Source organism: Mobula hypostoma, chromosome 16 (assembly GCF_963921235.1).
Source record: "Mobula hypostoma chromosome 16, sMobHyp1.1, whole genome shotgun sequence".
Classification (NCBI taxonomy): Eukaryota; Metazoa; Chordata; class Chondrichthyes; order Myliobatiformes; family Myliobatidae; genus Mobula; species Mobula hypostoma.
This window is the reverse complement of record NC_086112.1, coordinates 66,074,650-66,099,369: the sequence shown is the minus strand read 5'-3', so window position 1 is coordinate 66,099,369 and position 24,720 is coordinate 66,074,650. Positions and strand designations below refer to the sequence as shown.

At 43.9% G+C, this 24,720-nt stretch overlaps 1 protein-coding gene across 1 annotated transcript in view; it reads right to left on the bottom strand.

Annotated features, from left to right (window-relative positions):
- Nucleotides 1-10,543, bottom strand: part of zcchc7 (zinc finger, CCHC domain containing 7) — a 257,531-nt gene extending 246,988 nt beyond the window's left edge. Inside the window, exon 1 of the mRNA XM_063069052.1 lies at nucleotides 10,479-10,543. The gene's annotated coding sequence lies outside the window, so the exon portion shown is untranslated. The remainder of the gene's footprint in view (nucleotides 1-10,478) is intronic.
- Between the last annotated feature and the right edge of the window lie 14,177 nt (nucleotides 10,544-24,720).

Genomic DNA, 24,720 nt, shown 5'->3' with positions numbered 1-24,720 from the left:
TTGTGTACTGTTTGTTATTTTGTGGTTCTGACTTGTAACAGGGGAAACATCATGCAGCATCCACCCAAACGAGATTTCTTAAGTTTGGACGGGCTGGGGGGGGGGGGTGGGCGTCTACCATCCCCTAGATTAAGCTGCTAGCCGAACCAAAAGTTACACTGACATATTGAACAGGGATTAGTGGGGGAGATATAATTGTGGAAGGATGATTTGAACATGATATCAAAACACTAGAAAAAGACTTCAAGTGAGAAAGGGTATTTCAGATGGATACACAAGACACTGCAGATGCCATAACTCTGGAGCAACAAAGAGAAAGAACATAGTAAGTCAGGCAGCATCTAAGGAGGGAAATATGCAGTTGACATTTCAGGTTGAGACTGTTCATCTGGACTGCGGAGAAAAGGTTTGTGAAGAGCAAGTATAAAAAGGTGGAGCAAGAGCTGGCAGGTGATAGGTGGATTCAGTTGGAGTGGGAGGGGTGATAAGCAAATGAGAAAGGGAGAAGTGGAAATGATGTCAGAAGCTGGGAGGTAATAGGTGAAAGTGACAAGCGGTGAAGAGGATGGAATCTTTCAGGAGATGGTGGAGCACAGAATAAAGGGAGGGAGGTGGGAGAAGTGTGTGGATGATGGGGACGTGGAGATGGTGGGGGAGAAGAAGGAGATGGTACAGTGATGTGATGCTGGCCAGCCGAATCTGGGCTGTAGGTGAAGTTGCAAAGTTACTGTAAGTTTAAGAACTTGATTTTCATGCCATCAAGTTGGAAATTTGCCTGGATGAAATTAGTGGTGCTATTTTTCTAATTTGCATTTACCTTCAATCTGGCAGAGGAGATTTGGACAGACATGTTGGTATTGGATTAGGAATGAAATTAAAACAGCTGGCCACTGGGAGATCTCAGCTGCTATGGCAGGGAAATTTCTCCCCACACCTTACAACCCCGCTCCTTTTTTAAAGCTATCTCTTAATTCTTTTACCAAGCTGTTAGTCATTTACCCTAAATATTCCCAACTGGCTTTAGTTAAACTCATTGAATAACAATCCTGAGAAATGCCTTGCGGTGTTTTGCTCATGATGGTCTGCAGTGGTCATGTAAAGACCAAAAACAACAGAACTCATTTAATCAAAATTTCAAAGGCTGCTCTTGCAGCTAACTGAATCAGGCCTGCAATCTCACTATTAATATATTGGCTTGGGACACCTTCAATGTCCTTATGAAATTGTTATAAAATGTTGATTCATACACCACACTTCAATGAAGACTTGTGGATCTGGCATGAAGAACTTGCTCAGAGAGTCTTCATTTCAATCCTTCCACCCCTATGAAATGTCACGAGCAGAGGACGTAGTAGTGAAGACTATAACAAAATCCACTCAGGACGGAATAGCATGGAATATAGAAAAGTACAGCACAGTACAGGCCCTTCAGCTCACAATGTTATGCTGACCCTTTAACCTACTCCAAGATCAATCAAACTCCTCCCTCCCACATAACCCTCCATTTCTCTTTCATCCATGTGACTATCTAAAAGTCTCTCAAACGTCCCTAAAGTATCTGCTTTTACTAACAGCCCTGGTAGTAATTCCATGCATGTGGAGCTCAGTAAAAAAAAAAATGCCTCTGACATTTCCCCCCCCCCCCCCCGCCGCCCCGATCTTCCACCAAGCACTAAATTAAGCCAGCTCGTATTAGCCATATCTGTCCTGGAAAAACTTAACTTGATCTATTCAGCTTTATCATCTTGTACCCCTCTGTCAAGTCACCTCTCATTCTTCTTCTGTCCAAACAGAAAAGCCCTAGCTCACTCAACCTATCCTCTAATCCAGGCAGCATTCTAGTAAATTTCCTCTGCACCCTAAAGCTTCCACATCCTTCCTATAATAAGGCCACCAGAACTGAACACAATCCTCCAAATCTGGACAAGTTGGGCCAAAAGGCCTGTTTCCATACTACGTTACTCTATAGCTATGTGTGGTTTAACCAGAGTTTTATAGAACAACATTACCTCACAGCTCGAATTCAATCCCGACTAATGAAGGCCAACACACAATTCACCTTCTTAACCACCCTATATCAACTTGTGTGGCAACTTTGAGGGGTCTATGGATGTGAACACAAGATCCCTCTGCTCCTCCACAGAATTCTGCCATTAACCCTTTATCCTGCCTTCAAATGCGACCTTCCAAAGTGAATCACTTCATATTTTTCAGGACTGAACTCTATCTGCCATGTCTTGGCACAGCTCTGAATCCTATTAATGTCCCACTGTAACCCTTGACAACCTTCTACACTATCCACAATACCACCAAACCTTCATGTCATCTGCAAACTCATTAATCCACCCTTCCATTTCCTCATCCAAGCCTATTATAAAAATCACAAAGAATAGGGATCCCAGAACAGATCCCTGTGGAGCACCACTGATCACCGACCTCCAGGCAGAATATGTTGCATCGACTATCATCCTCTACCTTCTGTGGGCAAGCCAATTCTGAATCCACACCGCCAAGTTTCCCAGGATCCCATACATCCTAACTTTCTGAATGAACCTACCATGGGGATTCTTGTCAAATGCCTAACAAAAATCCATATTATGTCACATCCACTGCTCTGCCTTCATCATTATGTTTTCTTACTTCGTCAAAGAGTTCAACGAGGCTCATGTGGCATCACCTGACTCTCACAAAGCCATGATGATTATCCCTAATCAGACTATGTTTCTCCAAATGTTCATAAATACTGTCTCTAAAAATCGTCTCCCATAGCTTGGTCACCACTGACTTACGTGTCACTGGTCTATAATTCACAGGGCTATGCCCATCACCTTTCTTGAACAAAAGAACAATATTTGCCACCCTCCAATACTCTGGCACTATGAGGACACATGAGTACTGCCAAAGGTGCAGCAATCTTTTCCCTTGTTTCCTGTGGTAACTTTTCCCTTGCCCCCCGGACTTATCTATCTTAATGTTTTTCAAAAGTTTCAACACATCCTCTTTCTTAACACAGCCTCTTTCTTAGCATAGGAGTTTTTGTCATCTGTGATCCTGATCACAGTTTATATACCACCAGTGGCTCATTATAAGCAAGCACTCATGAAACTGCATGACGTCGTCTGCAGGCAAGGAACAGCCCATCCCAATGCACTTCAAATTACAGACAGTGATTTTAACCAGGCCAGTTTGAAGAAACACCTGCCCAGTTATCACCAGCACATAACATGTTGCACCAGAGATCCTAACACACTAGACCACTGCTACACTACGATAAGGAATGCCTATTATTCTTTCCTGAGACCACATTTTGGCATTTGGCTGTACTCTTGCTACCTGCATACAGACAGAGCCTAAAGAGCAAGGCTCCAAAGATCAGGACAACTAAGAGGTGGTCACAGGAGACAGAGGAACGATTACACGATCGTCTTGATTCAGTGTACTGGGCTGTGTTCAAGCATCCATCTGAGGATCTGAATGACTACACCAGGGTCGTAACAGACTTTATTAAAACAGCTGTAGATGAGTGTGTCTCTACGAAATCTTTCAGGGTTTACCCCAATCAGATGTCCGGATGAACCATGAAATCCAGAATTTGCTGAGGGCCAGATCAGAAGCATTCAAGTCTAGAGATCAAGAATGTTACAAGAGGTGCAGGTATGATCTCCAGAAAGCCACCTCATGGGCGATGTGGAGATTCTGGACTAGACTGGAATCAACGAGGGATGCTTGACAGCTGTGGGAGGGTTTGAACGCCATAACATCCTACAAATTTAAATCTAGTGACATAAGGGACAGCAGAACTTTGCTTCCAGACGAGTTCAATGCCTTCTCTGCTCCTGTTGACCACCAGAACAGGGAGGAACCATTGCACACCCCTATATCTCCTGATGATCCTTTGGTCTCAGTATCTGAAGATGGCATGATTTCCTTGCCTTCAAGAGAGAAAATCCAAGGAAAGCATCTAGTCCAGATGGAGTATCTAGCCGAGTACTGAAGAACTGTGTTGACTAACTGGCTGGTGTGTTCACAGATATCTTCAACCTCTCACTCCGGTAATGTGTGGTACCCACCTGTTTCAAGCAGGCTTCAGTCATACCAGCGCCCGAGAAGAGCATGGTAACCTGGCTAAATGACTATCGCCCAGTGGCACTTATATCTACAGAGATTAAGTGTTTTGACGGGCTGGTGTTGAAACATATCAGCTCCTGCCTGAGTGAAGACTTGGATGCCTACCAAAACAACTAGTCCACAGCAGATGCCATTTCATTTGCTCTTCACATAACCCTGGAACACCTGGGCAGCAAAGATGCATACATCAGGATGCTCTTTATCGATTACAGCTCAGCATTTAATAACACCTCAAAACTAATCAGTAAACTCCAAGACCTGGGCCAATACCACCTTATACAATTGGATCCCAGATGTCCTCACTTGTAAAGCCCCAGTAAGTTCAGATTGGCAAAAACATCTCCTCCACAAGCTCCATCAGCACAGGTGCACCACAGGGATGTGTGGCTAGCCCCCTGCTCTTTTCGTTTTAAACCTACAACTGTGTGGCTAAGTACAGTTCCAACACCATATACAAGTTTGCTGATGACACCACTGTTGTGGGCTGTAACAAAGGCGATGATGAATCAGCATACAGGAGGGAGATTGAAAATTTGGTTGAGTGGTGTAATAACAACAACCTCTCACTCAATGTCAGTAAGACCAAGGAACTGACTGTAGACTTCAGGAGAGGGAAACCAGAGGTCCATGAGTCAGTCCTCATCAGAGGCTCAGAGGTGGAGAGGGTCAGAAACTTTAAATTCCTAGATACCATTATCTCAGAGGACCTGTCCTGGAGACAGCATACAAAAATAATTGCAAAGAAAGCACAACAGCTCCTCCAATTCCTCAGAAGTCTGCGGAGATTTGGCATGTCATCAAAAACCTTGACAGACCTCTAAAGATGTACAGTCATAGTCATAGTCATACTTTATTGATCCCGGGTTTTCATTATAGTTGCACCACAAATAATTAAATAGTAATAAAACCATAATAATTAAATAGTAATATGTAAATTATGCCAGGAATTAAGTCCAGGACCAGCCTATTGGCTCAGGGTGTCTGACCCTCCAAGGGAGGAGTTGTAAAGTTTGATGGCCACAGGCAGGAATGACTTCCTATGACGCTCTGTGTTGCATCTCAGTGGAATGAGTCTCTGGCTGAATGTAATCCTGTGCCCAACCAGTACATTATGTAGTGGATGAGAGACATTATCCAAGATGGCATGCAACTTGGACAGCATCCTCTTTTCAGACACCACCATCAGAGAGTCCAGTTCCATCCCCACAACATCATTGGCCTTATGAATGAGTTTGTTGATTCTGTTGGTGTCTGCTACCCTCAGCCTGCTGCCCCAGCACACAACAGCAAGCATAATCGCACTGGCCACCACAGACTCGTAGAACATCCTCAGCATCGTCCAGCAGATGTGTTAAAGGACCTCAGTCTCCTCAGGAAATAGAGACAGCTCTGACCCTTCTTGTAGACAGCCTCAGTGTTCTTTGACCAGTCCAGTTTATTGTCAATTCATATCCACAGGTACTTGTAATCCTCCACCATGTCCACACTGACCCGCTGGATGGAAACAGGGGTCACCAGTACCTTAGCTCTCCTCAGGTCTACCACCAGCTCCTTAGCCTTTTTCACATTAAGTTGCAGATAATTCTGCTCACACCATGTGACAAACTTTCCTACCGTAGCCCTGTACTCAGCCTCATCTCTCTTGCTGATGCATCCAACTGTGGCAGAGTCATCAGAAAACTTCTGAAGATGACAAGACTCTGTGCAGTAGTTGAAGTCTGAGGTGTAAATGATGAAGAGAAAGGGAGACAAGACAGTCCCCTATGGAGCCCCAGTGCTGCTGATCACTCTGTCGGACACCCAGTGTTGCAAGCACACGTACTGTGGTCTGCCAGTCAGGTAATCAAGAATCCATGATACCAGGGAAGCATCCACCTGCATCGCTGTCAGCTTCTCCCCCAGCAGAGCAGGGCGGATGGTGTTGAACGCACTGGAGAAGTAAAAAAACATGACCCTCATAGTGCTCGCTGGCTTGTCCAGGTGGGCGTAGACACGGTTCAGCAGGTAGACGATGGCATCCTCAACTCCTAGTCACGGCTGGTAGGCGAACTGGAGGGGAGCAAAGTGTGGCCTGACCATAGGCCGGAGCAGCTCCAGAACAAGTCTCTCCAGGGTCTTCATGATGTGGGAAGTCAATGCCACCGGTCTGTAGTCATTGAGGCCGCTGGGGCGCGGCGTTTTCGGCACAGGGATGAGGCAGGATGTCTTCCATAGCACAGGAACCCTCCGGAGCCTCAGGCTCAGGTTGAAGACATGGCGAAGTACTCCACATAACTGAGGGGCACAGGCTTTGAGCACCCTGGTACTGACACCATCCGGTCCTGCAGCCTTGCTTGGGTTGAGACATTTCAGCTATCTTCTCACCTGTTCAGCTGTGAAGCCCACCGTGGTGGTTTTGTGTGGGGAAGGGGTATAGTCATGAGAGCAGGGTGGGGGACTGTGAGGAGGGGTAGGAGGGGAGAGTGGAATATGTGTTGGTTGGGGGACGACAACAGATGGCTCATGTGGGGGATGGGCAGGGGCCACAATGTCAAATCTGTTAAAGAACAGGTTAAGTTTATTGGCCCTGTCCACACTGCCTTCAGCTCCTCTGTTGCTAGTTTGCCGGAACCCAGTGATGGTCCTCATCCCACTCCAGACCTCTCTCATGTTGTTCTGCTGGAGTTTCCACTCAAGCTTCCTCCTGTACCTGTCTTTAGCCTCCCTGATCCTGGCTTTCAGGTCCCTCTATATTGCCCTCAGCTCCTCCCTATTTCCGTCTCAAAACGCCTTCTTTTTAGTGTTCATGATGTCCTTAATGTCCTTTGTCACCCATGGCTTGTTATTTGAATAACAAAGGACAGTTCTTGTCGGAACATTGCAGTCCACACAGAAGTTGATGCAATCAGTGATGCACTCTGTGAGCCCATCAATATCCTCTCAATGTGGCTCACAGAGTGTCTGCCAGTCTGTCACCTCAAAACAACCCTGGAGCGCCTCATAAGCCTCCTCCGACCATTTCCTCACTGTCCTCGAGGTTGCAGGTTTACTCTTCACCAGAGGCATGTAGCAGGGTTTTAGATGCACCAGGTTGTGATCTGATCTTCCCAATTAGGGGAGGGGAGAGGAGCTGTGTGCATCCTTAACGTTAGCGTACATCAAATCCAGAGTGGAAAGTGTGCTGACTGGCTGCATGATGGCCTGGTATGGGAAACACCAATGCCTTGGAGCAGAAAATCCTACCATTGAGCACATCTACATGAAATATTGCTGTAGAAAGCAGCATCTATCAGAGATCCTCACCACTCAGGCCATGCAGGTAGAAGGTACAAGAGCCTCAGGACTCGCACCACCAGGTTCAAGAACAGTTACTACCCCTCAACCATCAGGCTCCTGAACAAATAACTACACTCATTTTATTTCTGGTGTTCCCACAGCCGATGGTCTCACCTCAAGGACTCTTTATCTTGTTATTTCATGCTCGTTATTTATCGCTATTTATTTATATTTGCATTTGCAGAGTTTGTTGTTCATTGATCCTGTTTACAGTTACTATTCTATAGATTTGCTAGGTATGCCCACTGGAAAAAGAACCTCAGTGTTGTATGTGGTGACATGTATGTACTCTGATAATAAATTTTACTTTGAACTTTGAATCATGATGTGAAGGTTCCAAAGGCAAACTTCAGGCACCAATGAGGAAACCACTCAAACTCAGGTGATATAAAGCAAGTTCTTAACTCAGTGACAAAAAGTCAAGGCCAAGCATATCCCTTTACATTTGGATGGCCTTGGTCACAAATTACACATTACAACCATCAACAGATGAGTCAATAGCACCAACACACTGCACCATCATTTAATATACCTCTAACTTTGTTAACTTCACAGTCCAAATCATCTGTGCCATCAGCCCAGTATCATCTTGGACATCCATGCAGAAATATCCACCCATTTTATCCACTCCTTTATCAGAAACTATGACCCATGCTCTTACACATGCCCATTAACAACACTTCTCTGCCAATGCTCTTGTATTAGCTTACACCAATTAATCAGCATACCTTCGAGATGTGGGAGAAAACCAAAGCATGCAGAAGAAATGCACATGGTCACAGGAGAACTCACAAACTCCACACACAGCCCAAGTGGCGGAAGTCAAACTGGAGTTGCTGGAGGAGAGAGACAGTTGTACAACTTATAGTACCATTTTATCTCAGCATTTGATCAAATGGTACAAAGCACAGCAGCCACGGATTGGTTTATGATTTCCTCTCGACCTCAAGAGCACCTAGAACAAGCCTGTCTAATTCAAAAGGCATGTTAACAACAGGAATTCTGCAGATGCTGGAAATTCAAGCAACACACATCAAAGTTGCTGGTGAACGCAGCAGGCCAAGCAGCATCTATAGGAAGAGGCGCAGTCGACGTTTCAGGCCGAGACCCTTCGTCAGGACGAAGGGTCTCGGCCTGAAACGTCGACTGCGCCTCTTCCTATAGATGCTGCTTGGCCTGCTGCGTTCACCAGCAACTTTGATGTGTGTTGCTCAAAAGGCAAGTTATACGTTTGTTGTCAGGTTTATAGATGAACATAGAACAGTATAGCACAGGAAAAAATCCCTCAGGCCCTGATGTCTGTAACAACCATAATGCCAATTTAATCTGGACAGTTGCACATGATATATATCCCTCAACTCCCTGCTTAGTCGTGGGCCTACTGAAATTTCTCTTAAATAAACATCATCTGTCTCCACTAGTTCCCCTAGCAGCAGATTCTAGGCATCTACTACTCTGTGTGAAAAACTTGCCATGAAAATCTCCTTTAAAATTGGCCCCTTTCAGCTTGAAGCTTGGACTTTATGTCAGTACAAGTTAAATGACTGAGTAATAGCACAGCAAATGGAGTCCAACGTGGACAAACACAAGGTCATCTACATTGATTTTAAAAAATGAAAGCCAGGGCATTTAATTTTAAATGGTGAGAGACTGAAATATGGTGTTGCTCAAAGCAGACTGCCCTTATAGAAGAATCTCTCAAAATTATTTGGGTATACCAGGCAACTGAAATGGAAAATGGAGCCATAACCATTATCGCAAGAAGATTTGAGTACAAAAGTAGAAAGACCTTGCTGAAATTATGAGGTAATCAATTATAACCTTATTGAATGCAGCACGCACTCAATGATTCAGGAATACCAGTAGCTTTTTCGCCCCTGTCATTCAATTTCTGAATGGATATTGAACCCATGAACACTTCCAATACTTTTTATTTCATTTTTTTGCACTGCTTATTTAATTACCTAGTTAATATACATACTTATTGAAAATCAGTTTTATTCTATATTATCATTGTACTGCTGCGCAAATTTAACAAATTTCACAGCATATGCCAGCGACATTAAACCTGATTGTGACCCTAGTGCAACAGACACAAAGGGTCTCTTTCTTCCAAACCAAAAGATCCAATCCAATCCTGATGGAGGATTTGAAGTCAGATCTGGCTATAAAATGCAACCTGAACCCTTTAGAATCTTCTTGCAATCCATCCCATTGAATATATTCTTCTTCCCAAGAAGGGAAACATCTAACTGTGATTACCAAGGAATTGAATGTGGACTTGAGGAAGGGGAAGTTTGGACACCACACACCAATCCTCACTGAGGTCAGAAGTGGAAAGGGTGATCAGTTTGAAGACGCTGAGCGTCAGCGTCCAAATGATGTACCCTGGGCCCAGCACAACAATGCACTCACGACAAGGGCACACCAGAGGCCAGGCTTCATTAGAAGTCTGAGGAGGTTTTGTATGCTACCAAAGACGATAGATTTCTACAGATGTACATTATGACTGGTTACATCACCATCTGGTATGAAAGCACCGCTGCACAGGATCATCAGAGGCTTCACGGGGGTTATAGACTCGGCCAGTTCCATCATCGGCACAAGCCTCCCCATCACTGACCACACATGATGTTACACTGTACAATTCAGTGACAATAAAACTAACTCTGATTTTGTGTGATGTCCCGAACCAGGTGCATATCTGCAATGAACTTCGCAGCAACTCCGGGCTGACAGCATCTTTACTCACAACTCAGGGACGCGCCACCAGCGTGCGCGCGCCTCTGTCCCCAGCGGCTCGGAGCGCGCGCCGTGGGGGCGGGGGGCGCTCGCGCGGGAACGTGGCCAACCCCCACGTGCTGCGCTGAAGGGGTTGGAGTTGGGGGGCCAGGCCCGAGCATTAACACCGGCGCAAACTCCCCACGTGGCCCAACATTTGTGACACCCACGTTTTCTCTTCGGCTTTACGTGCGCCATCGCTCTGCGAGGAACAACCTAATGTCTGAAGAATGGTTTATACGGCTGACACTAACCTGTTTACATCAGGAACAAGCCGCTCGGCAGTTCTACCATCACTCACGCTGCCATCCTAGCTGGCCGACCATGGTGCTCGCCGACGTTTGTGCCGGCAAGAAGAGCTTCCGCCAGTCTCTAAGGCAGCTAGCCAACCATGAAATATTCCTTGGTTGTGCAATCGTGTAGATACGTGTCGCGTACATTCATTGTACAATTAAATGGAAGGACAATTTTAACATAAAGTCTATTGTCAGCACATAAACTAGTTTTTCAACGCACACTGTCCGTGCAAGCCATTAGGTACCTATCTAAACTAATCCAATTTCGAGCCCTTGTTCCGTCATGTTTTAAATGCTTATCTCAATAGTTCTTAAATACATGAGAATACTTTTGGTTCCTGAAAGCAGCTCATTCTAGGTTTTAACCATGCTCAGGATGAAAAAAAACGGTTCAAATTTTCTATTAATTTCGCATACGTCTCTGGTTTTAACCAACTTTGCTAAAGGGAACATTTCTCATAACTACTGAACAATACCGTATATGATTTTGTATAACTGAATTAGAACATCTCTCCCGCATTAACCACTCCATGGAATGGTTTGTCTTTAATCAGAGCAGAAAATTACATCCTGGTGCACCTACTCCAGTACAATCAACTCCTCCCTGCAGAAGGGCCACTCGAATTGCATACAATAAACCATGGATCACTAATGGTTTATAAAATTCCCCAATACTGTCCATGCTCTTATAACTCTATATCTCACAAAATGAAGGCAAGAATCCCACACCTTATCTACGTGTGCTGCTGCCTTGGAGTATTTTTGGACAGATCCTTCTAGGTCCCTCTGTTCCCACTGCTCCCTAAGGTGCTACCATTCAAACTATGTATCATATACATCCTCCAAAAATGCATCAGGACACACGTTTCAGGATTAAATCCTACCTGCCATTACTCTGCCTATCTTACAAATGTTTCAATGTATTCCATGAACAAGGGCTATCCTAGTCACTATTCACAATATTCCCAATTCCATGCCTACGGGAGACTTGTTAATTGTACCTCTGACATTCACATCCCAGGTAATCAATATATATAACATTAATATTCCCAGCACTGATCCCTGCAATACATTGCAGATGACAAACTACCGTTTGCAAAACAATCCTTGTCTGTCACCTTCTGTTTCAGATCACAAATCCAGTTTCAGATCCACATTGTCATTTGCTGATAAGGGTTGTGTGCAAGTTGAGTCCATTTCTCTACAAAGCATTATTAGTGACTACAACTGAGAAATAGTTAACTGACTGTTGGGATATGGTCTGGGAGGTGTAATATAGTTTTGCCTTATTTTAAGACTATACCCACTGGCTTTACACTTTGACATCACAGATTATATCATTTGACCAGCTAAGAAGCAAACATCACCTTTAGCTTATTAGCAACTCCACTTGTTTTGCATTTATTTATTTATCTATTTATTGTAATACAACGTGGAGTAGACCCCTTCTAGCCCTTTGAGCTGTGCCACCCAGCAAACCCCAATTTAATTCTAGCCTAATCATGGGACAATTTACAATGACCATCTAGTATGTCTTTGGACTGTGGGAGGAAGCCCATGCAGTCACAGGGAGAATGTACAAACTTACAGGCAGCAGTGGGAATTGAACCCAGGTCACTGCTAACCACTACACTACCATGCTGGCTCTACAATTTCCCTCAATGAACATCTCATTCAGGATTAGACTGAAAAAGTGTCCTCAGTGATCTCTCAGCTTCCACCTAGCATGAGTCCAACATCTGAAAATTGGTATTCTGTTTTCTTTTAAATCCCATTATTTACTCACTTCCACGTACTTCCCAGTCCCACCCACACCCATTGATAAATTTCCTTCACCATCCTTGTTCTTTTTTGCAAACTCATTGTGATTCATGATTTTGATTTGCCCTTCTGCATTCTCCAATGCTGTTATTTGCTTTCATCTCTTCTTCCACTTTGAGTTCTAATGCTAACCCTTTCTTTCTCTCCAGCCATTTAATCACCAAGTTCTCACCTTTTAAAGTTCCTTTACATATCCATTTTGTCCTTGCTCTATCTCACTGCAATTCGGCCTTGCTGTTTTCCAGTTCCAGCCTATTGCTGGTTTCCTCTGAATTGCCTTAATTTTTCCATCAGTATTTTGTATACAGTGCCACACCTTAATACAACTGTTTAAGCTCCTTTCATGAAGTCACAAGTTTCCTCAAAATTAAATCCCAAGTGTAAATTTCACTTTACACCGCACGCTGTTGGAGCAGTGCTGCCAGGATAATCAAGGACACGAGCCACCCAGCCAACACACTTTTAATCCCTCTTCCCTCCGGGAGAAGGCTCAGGAGTTTGAAGACTCGTACGGCCAGATTTGAGAACAGCTTCTTTCCAACTGTGATAAGACTGCCGAATGGATCCTGACCCGGATCTGGGCCGTACCCTCCAAATATACGGACCTGCCTCTCAGTTTTTTTGCACTACCTTACTTTCCCTTTTCTATTCTCTATTTATGATTTATAATTTAAATTTTTAATATTTACTATCGATTTGTACTCCAGGGAGCACGAAGAGCAGAAGCAAATATCGCTGTGATGACTGTACGCTCTAGTATGAATTATTTGGCGACAATAAAGTATAAGTATAAATATGTACTCTAAGTCTATTGATAATTCACGAACTATTTTTTGCTAAAACAATGAATCTATCATGTGTGGTGTTGTCATGACAAAACTTAGACATATTTTCTGTTAGCTTCCTTTGGCAGTGATCAGTCCTATGAAAAAAAATACAGAACTAAATTAATGGGAATTTAAAGTAATGGGACCATTTCCACTAGAATAGAGAAGATAATGGAGCTTTTTTCAATTCGAAAGACTTTCAAGGAGAAGCATTATAGACTCGGTTTTGAGGAGACAGTGATGAAGAATATAAAATCACCAAATTAGAGAGTAAGGAGGGTTAGAAGAATATTGGAATATCAAATGATTTCCTATATGGAGTTGAGAGATGTAAATAAATCCATCTTTGAATGCAAAAGTTGATTACTGTAACAATAAAAAATGCAGAAAAAGTAAAGAAAATGGATCACAGTTTAGTATTAGATTTTCTTGTAAAGCACCAACATAGACTTCACTCACAACATGCTGGAGGAACTCAGCAGGTCGGGCAGCATCCGTAGAAATGATCAGTCGACGTTTCGGGCCGGAACCCTTCGTCAGGTCTGTAGGGCGAAGAGGCAGAGGCTCTATAAGGAAGGTGGGGGGAGGGTGGGAAGGAGAAGGCTGGTAGGTTCCAGGTGAAAAACCAGTAAGGGGAAAGATAAAGGGGTGGGGGAAGGGAGGCAGGGAGGGGATAGGCAGGAAAGGTGAAGAAAGAATAGGGGAAAACACAATGGGTAGTAGAAGGAGGCGGAACCATGAGGGAGGTGGTAGGCAGCTGGGGGAGGGGGCAGAGTGACATAGGGGTAGAGGAAGGGAGGGGGAGGGAATTACCAGAAGTTGGAGAATTCTATGTTCATACCAAGGGGCTGGAGACTACCTAGACGGTATATGAGGTGTTGCTCCTCCAACCTGAGTTCAGCCTCATCATGGCAGTAGAGGAGGCCATGTATGGACATACCTGAATGGGAGTGGGAAGCAGAGTTGAAGTGGGTGGCTACCGGGAGATCCTGTCTGTTTTGGCGGATGGAGCGGAGGTGCTCAATGAAGCGGTCCCCCAATCTGCGTCGGGTTTCACCGATGTAGAGGAGGCCGCACCGGGAGCACCGGATGCAATAGATGACCCCAACAGACTCACAAGTGAAGTGTTGCCTCACCTGGAAGTACTGTTTAGGGCCCTGAATGGTGGCAAGAGAGGAGGTGTAGGGACAGGTGTAGCACTTGCGCTTACAGGGATAAGTGCCAGGTGGGAGATCCGTGGGGAGGGACGTGTGGACCAGGGAGTCGCGGAGGGACCGATCCCTGCGGAAGGCGGAGAGGGGTGGAGAGGGAAAGATGTGCTTGGCGTTGGGGTTCTGTTGAAGGTGGCGGAAGTTGCAGAGGATAATGTGTTGGATCCGGAGGCTAGTGAGGTGGTAGGTGAGGACAAGGGGAACTCTGTCCCTGTTGTGGTGGTGGGAGGATGGGGTGAGGGCCGAAGTGTGGGAAATGGAGGAGATGTGGGTGAGGGCATCATTGATGACAGCAGAAGGGAAACCACGATTCTTAAAGAAAGAGGACATTTGAGATGTCCTGGAACAGAAAGCCTCATCCTGGGAGCAGATGCGGCAGAGACGGAAGAACTGGGAATAGGGAATAGCATTTTTGCATGTGGCGGGGTGGGAAGAGGTATAGTCGAGGTAGTTATGAGAGTCAGTGGGCTTGTAGAAGATGTCAGTTGACAGTCTGTCTCCAGAGATGGAGACTGAGAGATTGAGAAAGGGGAGAGAAGTGTCCGAGACAGACCAAGTGAATTTGAGGGCTAGGTGGAAGTTAGAAGTAAAGTCGATGAAATTGATGAGCTCAGCATAGGTGCAGGAAGCAGCACCAATGTAGTCGGCATTGTAGCAAAGGAAAAGTTGGGGAGCAGTACCAGAATAGGTTTGGAGCACAGACCGTTCCACATAACCAACGAAGGGGCAGGCATGGCTAGGGCCCATGGGAGTTCCCATAGCTACACCCTTAGTCTGAAGAAAGTGGGAAGAGCCAAAAGAGAAGTTATTGAGTGTGAGAACCGGTTCCGCCAACCGGAGGAGGGTAGTGGTGGTGGGGAACTGGTGAGGTCTATTATCCAGAAAGTAGCGGAGGGCTTTGAGGCCTTCTTCATGGAGAATGGAGGTGTATAGGGATTGGACATCCACAGTGAAAATGAAGCAGTTGGGACCGGGGAACTGGAAGTTATTGAAGAGATGGAGGGCATGGGATGTATCCCGGATGTAGGTGGGGAGAGACTGACCTATGGGTGACAAAATGGAGTCTAGGTAGGCAGATACAAGTTCGGTGGGGCAGGAGCAGGCAGAAACTATGGGTCTGCCGGGACAGTCAGGCTTGTGGATCTTGGGGAGGAGGTAAAACTGAGCGGTATGGGGTGTGGGAATTATGAGTTTAGTAACTCCACCAACAGAGACTTGATGGAGTTAATGGCCCCTTTAAACTATATTAATTTTGCAAGAAAACTTCTAAGATTTTAGTTTAGTAACTTCACCAACATAGACTTGATGGAGTTAATGGTCCCTTTAAACTACATTAATTTTGCAAGAAAACTTCTAAGATTTTTTTAAAATTTTGATTTTGAAATATAATTTTCTTATTCATATTTCTTAACTTATAAGTTAAGGACTATTGTATTTAAATTTAAATACAGGTGTACTTAACCTAGTATGTTAAGAATATGGATGTGGTTATCACACACATGTAACACACATAGATACAATTAATACAACAATGTATATACTACCTATTCATTTGCCAAGTATATTTACCCTTCCTTGGTAAAAGATTATAAGAGTTTAACTGGTCTAATTTTCTGTAAAATCAAGTGGCAATGAAGAAAGCAAGATACGTTTGTTGAGTTTAACTGTCATTGAATCTTATTTGTATAAGATGTCATAATTATTTGATGCATCATAAGGCCCTTAATACATTGCAACACATCTCTCCGCACCATCAGTTGTACGTAAAGGATGTGCTGCCTTAGTAATGCAACGTGAATCATCAAGGATCCCACCATCTCAAACATACCAACTTTTCTTAGCTACCATCAGGCAAGAGGTACAGAAACCTGAAGCTTCACATCACCAAGTTTAAGACCAGTTACTTCTCTCATTTGGCTCTTGAACCAATTGGCACGAGAACATTAAAGTTTAGCATGACCATTTTGAACATTTTACACTAAAATGGACTTGGTGTTCTGTACTCCAATTGTATTTTATTCTTATAAAAATTGTGTTTAATTAATGTTTATTTTTTGTTTTGTTTATGAATCTGCCTGTAATACTGCTGCAAGTTATTCATTGCACCTGTGCATATATGTACATAGAACATAAAACAGTACTGTACAGTATGGGCTCTTCCACCCACGACGTTCGCCCAACCAATATAAACATACTCACAAACAATCTACACCTTCCCTTCTACATAGCCCTCCACTTTTGGACAGAACCCGCCATTTTTCTTATATCCATGTGTCTTTTGAAGCTCATGACTATATCAGCCTCCACCACCCTCTCCCGCAGTGTATTCCAGACACCCACCACTCTCTGTGTTAAGGAACTACTTCCGACGTTTCTGCGAAACCTTCCTTCTTATACCTTAAACTGATGCCTTCTGGTAGTAGCAATTGATACTCGGAAAAAAAGGTGTTGGTTGTCCACTCTATCAATGCCTCTCATCAAGTCACTGCTCATCCTCCATAGCTCCAAAATGAAAGACCCAAGCTCACTCAGCCTTTCCTCATGGGACGTGTTCTCTAATCTCAGCAGCAGCATGATAATCTTCTTCTCCACCCTCTCTTCCATATCCTTCCTGTAATGAGGTGACCAGAACTGAGCACAATATCATTATGTTTTGTAACTCTAGAAACTAATTGAAAGAAAAGCACAGGAGCTGGGATATTTGTCTACTCAGTATTCATTATATCTACTTAGTATTTAGTAGCGCACTCACATATAACATGATGGCATAATGATGTATGGCATTCACCTCCTTCTCACTTATAACCCATAATGAATTACGTAAACAAACAGAGAATGCTTAATCAAACAATATGTTTACAATATTACTGAAATTTTGAAAACACTACATTCCTACCTACTTAGCTATCAACTCCAACTCGATATAGAGTTAATCTCTCACACACACACACACACACATGCACATACACACACACACGCACGCGCACGCACGCGCACGCACGCACGCACGCACGCGCACGCACGCACGCACACCACACACACACACACACATGCACATACACACACACACACACACGCACGCGCACGCACGCGCACGCACGCACACACACACACACGCACGCACACACACACGCATGCACACACACGCACGCACGCAGACACAGACACGCGCGCGCATGCGCGCGCACACACACATACTATATGATACATCTAATATGTAGACATCCACAACATAGTAAATTTTAAATTGCCCATTCAGGCCTAAAGATTTAATCGCTGTCAAGGCTTTCTTACTCTTGTAGGACAATGTCCTTCCTGATGGGGTGTTGGGGTCACTCTGTTTCGCAGGTGAGACTTGTGGCTGTGAAACAATCTCAGGTTCTGGATCCTCCTCCGTGGTGGCTGTAGGGATTGACTCTGGGACTGCAGGAAGTGGTTCTGACAGCTCTGGACACCTTTCTTCTCTAACAATTGACTTTGTTCTCCTCAACTGATCGACGTGTCGTCTCCAGGTGACATCAGACGAAATCTCCACTGTGTAGGAAAGTGGTCCAGTTCTCTCCTTAGCCTCCAACCTGATGGCATGAACATTGACTTCTCTAACTTCCACTAATGCCCCACCTCCCCCTCATACCCCATCTGTTATTTATTTTTATACACACATTCTTTCTCTCACTCTTCTTTTTCTCCCTCTGTCCCTCTGACTATACCCCTTGCCAATCCTCTGGGTTCCCCCCTGCCTTGTCTTTCTCCCTGGGCCTCTTGTCCCATGATCCTCTCGTATCCCCTTTACCAATCACCTGTCCAGCTCTTGGCTCCATCCCTCCCCCTCCTGTCTTCTCCTATCATTTTGGATATCCCCCTCCCCCTCCCACTTTCAAATCTCTTACTAACTTCCTTCAGTTAGTTCTGACGAAGGGTCTCGGCCTGAAACGTCGACTGTACCTCTTCCTAGAGATGCTGCCTGGCCTGCTGCGTTCACCAGCAACTTTTATGTGTGTTGCTTGAATTTCCAGCATCTGCAGAATTCCTGTTGTTTGCCGTATAAATAACAGACCAGCTTTGTAAAACATGGGTCCGGCACTTTCATTTAATACTCTTTTACTCTTGATATGTTTGAGTTTTCTAATGCCATTCTTGAACACTGCTGTGGCATCATCCAGTACCTTTTTCTAATCCACTGTCAGTTAACTTTTGCAGGAATGTGGCAAGCAATTGGCAGATGGATCTCCAATTAAGTTGTAGTTGTATCAGCCAGTCATGGCCCCACAAAGTTGGCTCTTCTGTTTTTACAACATACAAGTTCAATGTGGCTTGTTAGTTGTTGTAATTCACTGTTATAAATGTCATTCCAACAGGAGCTATGTTGTCTAAGTTCTTAGACAGTATAAATTCTTAGTTGGATGTCTGCAGGCTTCAGATCAGTATCTGTGATTTGCCATTTACTTCTGGTGTGAGCCATATTGCTTGTCTCTTGTTAGTTTTCACATTGTAAACCTCAAGGCGAATCAGCCCTGTGTCACTCGTATCATTATCAGATTTTTCATTAACAACATGCAGATTGGTGGCCTTTTTGAAACTAAAACTTGACTTTTTATCTTTTTCTCTTCCCTGTACAGTTCACTTTTGTACTTCGACTTAAAGTTCAATCTTCCAGGGTGTATCAGTTCACACTTTTCCAGATGGAACTCCATCTGCCGCTTCTCCACCCAACTCTACATCCTGTCTGTGTCCCATTGTAATCTATGATAACATTCTTCCCTATCCACAACACCTCAAACCTTGATGTCATCAGTATACTTACCAATCCACCCCTCCACTTGCTCATCCAAATCATTTATAAAATCACAAAAAGCAAGGGTCCCGGAATAGATCCCCACAGAACACGACTAGTCACTGAATACACTCCATCTACTACCAACCTCTACCTTTTGTGGGCAAGCCAGTTTCAAACCCACTCAGTCAAACTTCCATGGATCCCATGGCTCACATCATTCTGGATGAGGCTAGCATGGGGAACTTTGTCAAATGCCTTTCTAAAATCCATATACACCACATCCAGTGATCACCTGCCAGCTTGTACTCCTTCCCTTTTGCTCACCTTCTTTATTGGGCTTATTCTCTCTTCCTTTCCTGTCCCGCTGAAGGGTCTTTGCCCAAAACTTCAACAGTCTGTTCTTCTCCATAGATGCTACCTGACTTGCTGAGTTCCTCCAGCATTTTGTCTGTGTTGCACTGGATCTCTAGAATCTGCAGAATCTCCTGTGTTTCTGATTCACTGCTCTGCCATTCTTTTGCTGCCTTCTTGTGAGACACAACCTGCCCCTTGCAAAGACATGCTATCGCTAATAAGACTATGTTTCTCTAAATGCTCATCAATCCTGTCCCTAAAGATCCTCTCCAATGGTTTGCCCACTGCTGATATAAGACCCACTGCTCTATAATTCCCAGGATTATCCCTATTATCTTTCTTGAACACCAGAACAAGATTTGCCATCCTCCAGTCCTCTTGTACCACTCGTATGGTCAGGAAAGACATAAACATTATCGTCTATGTCTCAGCAACCTCTTTTCTAGATTCCCCTAGTAACCATTTTTTTCCCAGGGACTCATCTACCCTAATGTTTTTCAGAATCTCTAACACTGCTTCTTTCTTAACTGCAACATGCTCCAGCACGTTAGCCTGTACTACACTGACCTACTCTGCTCTACACAGTCAATGTCCATCTCCCTGGTAAACAGTGAAGCAAAGAAATCCCCACCTTCTCTTCCTACGGGCACGCGTAACTCTCTTTATCCCTGACTATTCTGACCCTCATTCTAGTTATCCTCCTGTCCTTCATGTGTATGTAGAATGCCTTGGGATTTTCCTCAATCCTTCTTTACAAGCCATCTTATGTCCACTTCTACCTCCCCTAGATTCCTTCTTAAGGTCCTTCCTAGTAGAGGAAGAAGAAAGCCCTTAACTCCGAGTGGAGTCATTGGGACACCATCATGACGGCGATTTTTTAGCAGGCTTTCTCATTTTTACAAGGCTGAGTTGCTAGCTTGATGCTCAACCCAGCATGGATGGAAAGCGTGTAAGGGAGCCGCTGGATTCGAACTTGGGAGCCTTTGCTCCGAAGTCTGGCGCTGATGCCACTATACCACCAGCCGGCTAGGTCCTTTCTAGCTACCTTTTAATTCTCAAGAGCTTTGTCCAACTTTTGCTTCCTGAGCCTTAAGAATGCTACTTTCTTCCTCTTGACTAAATATTCTACTTCTCTTGTCAACCACAGTTCCTTCATTCGACCATCCTTTCGCTGTCTCAGTGAGACAAACCTATCCAGAACCCCATGTAAGTAGTCCCTAAACATCCTCCACACTTCTATTGTGCATTTCCCTGAGAGCCTCTGTTTCCAATTTATGCTCCCAAGTTTCTGTCTAATACCATCTTAATTAGTCCACATCCAATTCAATACTTCCCGTATCACCAGCTCTTTTCCTTGTCCATGCCTATGCTAAAGGTGAGGGAGTAGTTGTCACTATCTCCAAAATGCTCGCTACTGAGAGATCTGTCACCCGACCAGATTCATTGCCTAACTAGATCCTGTATGGCCTCTCCTCTAATTGCCTGTCCACGTACTGTGTCAGGCGTCCATTGTGGACACCTCGAACAAATTTTTTATTCAATTAAATTTTATTTAGAAATACAGTGTGGAGCAGGCCCTTCTGGTGCTTCAAGCTGCACCGCGCAGCAACCCATCAATTTAATTCGCACCTAATCATAGGACAATGACCAATTAACTTGCTAACCTGCACGCCTTTGGTGCACATGGGTAGGAACATACAAACTCGCTTACAAAGGACATCAGAATTGACATCCAAACTCTGAGGCACTGAGCTGTAATAGTGCCACACTACTGTGGTTCCACATTTAATCGTTTGCATGAAGAACATCCTCATCAGTATTAGGGAAGTTAAAGTCACCACGACAACAGCCCTGCTATTTTTGCAACTTTCCTAAATCTGCCTACTTATCTTCTTTAGTATCCCAGTGGTTATTAGGAGGTCTGTAAAATACTTCCAATAGAGCGATTGGTCCTCCCAGGAGGCACAGGATCTGGAGAAATTTAGCTGCATGGATTCAGAATTGGCTTGCCTACAGAAGTCAGAGGAACACCGACCTGGAGGTTGGTGGCCAGTGGTATTCTGAAGGAAGAATGAGAGATCTTATAGAATCATATAAAAGTATGAAAGGGATAGATGTAACAAAGCTGGTAGGTGAGACTAGAACTAGGGGACGTAGCTCAAGATACAGGGGAGTAGATTTAAGACCGAGATGAGGAGGAACTACTTTCCCCAGAAACTGGTGAATCTGTGGAATTCTCTGCCCGTTGAAGTAGTGGAGACTACCTCAGTAAATATACTTAAGACAAGGTTGTATAGATTTTTGCACAGTAGGAGAATTGAGGGTTATGGGGAAAAGGCAGGTAGGTAGAGATGAGTCCATGGCCAGATAAGCCATGATCTTATTGAATGGCGGAGCAGGCTTGACGGGCCAGATGGCCACTCATGCTCCTATTTCTTATGTTCTTATGCAAATCTGGTCTGGGACCCTCCTTGTGATTTTTATAAATGACTTAGATGACAAAATGGAGGAGTCGATTTGTAAATGTGCAGATGACAGGAAGGTTGGAGGTGCTGTGGATAATTTAGAAGGTTGTTGAAGGTGACAATGGACATTGATAGGATGCAGAGTTAGGCTGAGAAGTGACAGATGGAGTTCTCTTTGGAAGATAGAACCTGAAGGCAGAAATCAAGGTTAATAGAAGGATTCTTAGCAGTGTGGAGGGGCAGAGGGATCTTGGAGTTCACGTCGATAGGTCCCTCAAAGATGCAGTGCCAATTGTTAGAATAGATAAGAAGACGTAAGGTGTGTTGGCCTTCATTAGTCCGGGGAATGAGTTCAAAAGCCACAAGATAATGTTAGCAGCTCTATAAAACTCTGGTTACACCACACTTGGAATACTGTGTTCAGTTCTGGTCTCCTCATTATAGGAAGGATGTGGAAGCTTTAGAAAGGGTGCAGAGGAGATTAACCAGGATGATACCCAGATTAGAAAGCATGTTTTAGGTGGATATGTTGAGTGAGATAGGGCTTTTCTCCTTGGAGCAAAGGAAGATGAGAGGTAACTTGATAGAGATATACAAGATGATAAAGGGTTTAGATCAAGTGGACAGTCAGATACTTATTCCAAAGCAGAAATGGCTAAAACAAAGATGGCATAACTTTAAGGTGTTGGGAAGAAAGTATAGGGGGGATATCAGAGGTAGGTTTTTAACACAGAGATTTGAAGGTGCGTGGAATGTGCTGCCAGTGGTGTTGGTATAGGCAGATAAATTAGGAATATTTAAAAGACTCTTAGATAGGCATATGGCTGAAAGCAAAATGGAGGGATATGTGAGTGGGAAGAGTTAGGTTAATCTTGGGATATGTTAAAGAACTGGCACAACATCATGGGTCAAAGGACTTGTACTGTACTGTTCTATGTTCCTGTTTTTGCCTTCCACCCACACTAACTTGTCAATGATCCCTCCATGACATCCTTCCTTTCTGCAGCTGTGAAATTAGCAATGCCACTCCCCCCTCCCATAACTCTTTTACCTCCCTCTGAACCACCTAAACCCTGAAACATCAAGCAGCCAATCCTGCCCTTGCAACAGCCAAGTCTCTGTAATAACCACAACATCATAATTCCATGCACAAATCCATGTTTTGTTCATCTCCTTCTTTTCTTCATATTTCTCTCATTAAAATAACCACATTTCAACCCATCCAGCAGAATGCATTTATGCTCTGTCCACTGCCTATCCTTCCTCACAGTCTTTCTGCAGATTTCATCTACCTTTGCACCATCTGCTCCATCACCTGACCTCACACTCTGGTTCCTATACCCCTGCCGACCTTGTACTTGTGCATTCGACATCAATTCATCTTTTACTTTGACTTTAATCTAAGTTCAAAAAAATTCTTGACTATATAAACTGTTGTGACCTTGTACTTTTACTTCCATCTTTGATTTTAATCAATTTGATGTCACTGCCATAGCAATAGCAATAGCAAAGAATGTTTATATTTATTCTGCTACTTGTTGAGATCACTCTCCATAAGACTGCAAATGGCTGTCAAATGTTATTCAGGTTACTATTAAGTTGACTGTCATAAAGAAAGAAAGAGTAGCCTTTAGCAAACTTTCTACCTATTCACAAGAATGCAAACATCTTCTAATGATAAAGAATACCTGTAAGTGGCAAGAATTTGAATTTTATGGCATAGGGGGAGATCATTTAGTCCTTTGAGGCTATGCTACCTCGGAAAAGTCAGTTGCTTAATCCTGACACTACCCTTCCCTGGAATATTGCAAAAGATCATTTTGAGCAATTCACCGTTTTTTAAAGTTCTCTCAGATTTGGATAAGTATTTATGGATTCCTAGAGGAGAAATTCATCTTTGGCTGCAAATGCTCAACATTAGTGCTATTTGTATTGCTCTCTCATCATTTGTTTCTACTGTACGGTGGGGGGGGGGGTTAAACTAGAGATGCAGGGGGATGTGAACCAGTGCCAGAACAGATAGTGGAGAGGTTGTGGAGACAGATGTTGTTAAGACCTCAAACAAAGTCAGGAATCAAAAGGTGACTAATGTTCTGAGTTGCATATATTTCAATACAATAAGTATTGTAGGAAGGGCAGATGGGCTCACATCATAGATCAACACACGGAACTATGTTATTATAGCCATTAGTGAGACTAGGTTGCAGGCTATTGGAGGACTGCCAACTCAATACTCTGGGTTTTTGTTGTTTTAGACATGACAGAGTGGGAGGGGTTAAAGGAGATGGGGTGGCGATACTAGTCAGGTCAAATGTCATGGCAGTGCTCAGTCAGGACAGACTGGAGAATTCATCCAGTGCAGCGTTATAGGTGGAAGTGAGGAATAAGAAAGATATATCATAGACCACCCAACAGTATACAGGATTTAGAGGAGCAAATTTGTAGAGAGATCGCAGACTGTTGCAAGAAACATGAGTTTGTGATAGTAAGTAATTTTAACTTTCCACATATTAACTGGAACTCCCATACTGTAAAAGGACTAGATGGAATAGAGTTTGTCAAATGTGTTGAAGAAAGTTTCCTTAATCAGTACATAGAAGTCCTAACTTGATCTATTAGGGAATGAGACAGGGCAGGTGACAGATGTTTGTGTAGGGAAACACTTTGATCATAATGCCATTAGTTCGAGGTAATTATGGAAAAGGATAAATCTGGTCCTTGAGTTGAGATTCTAAATTGGAGAAA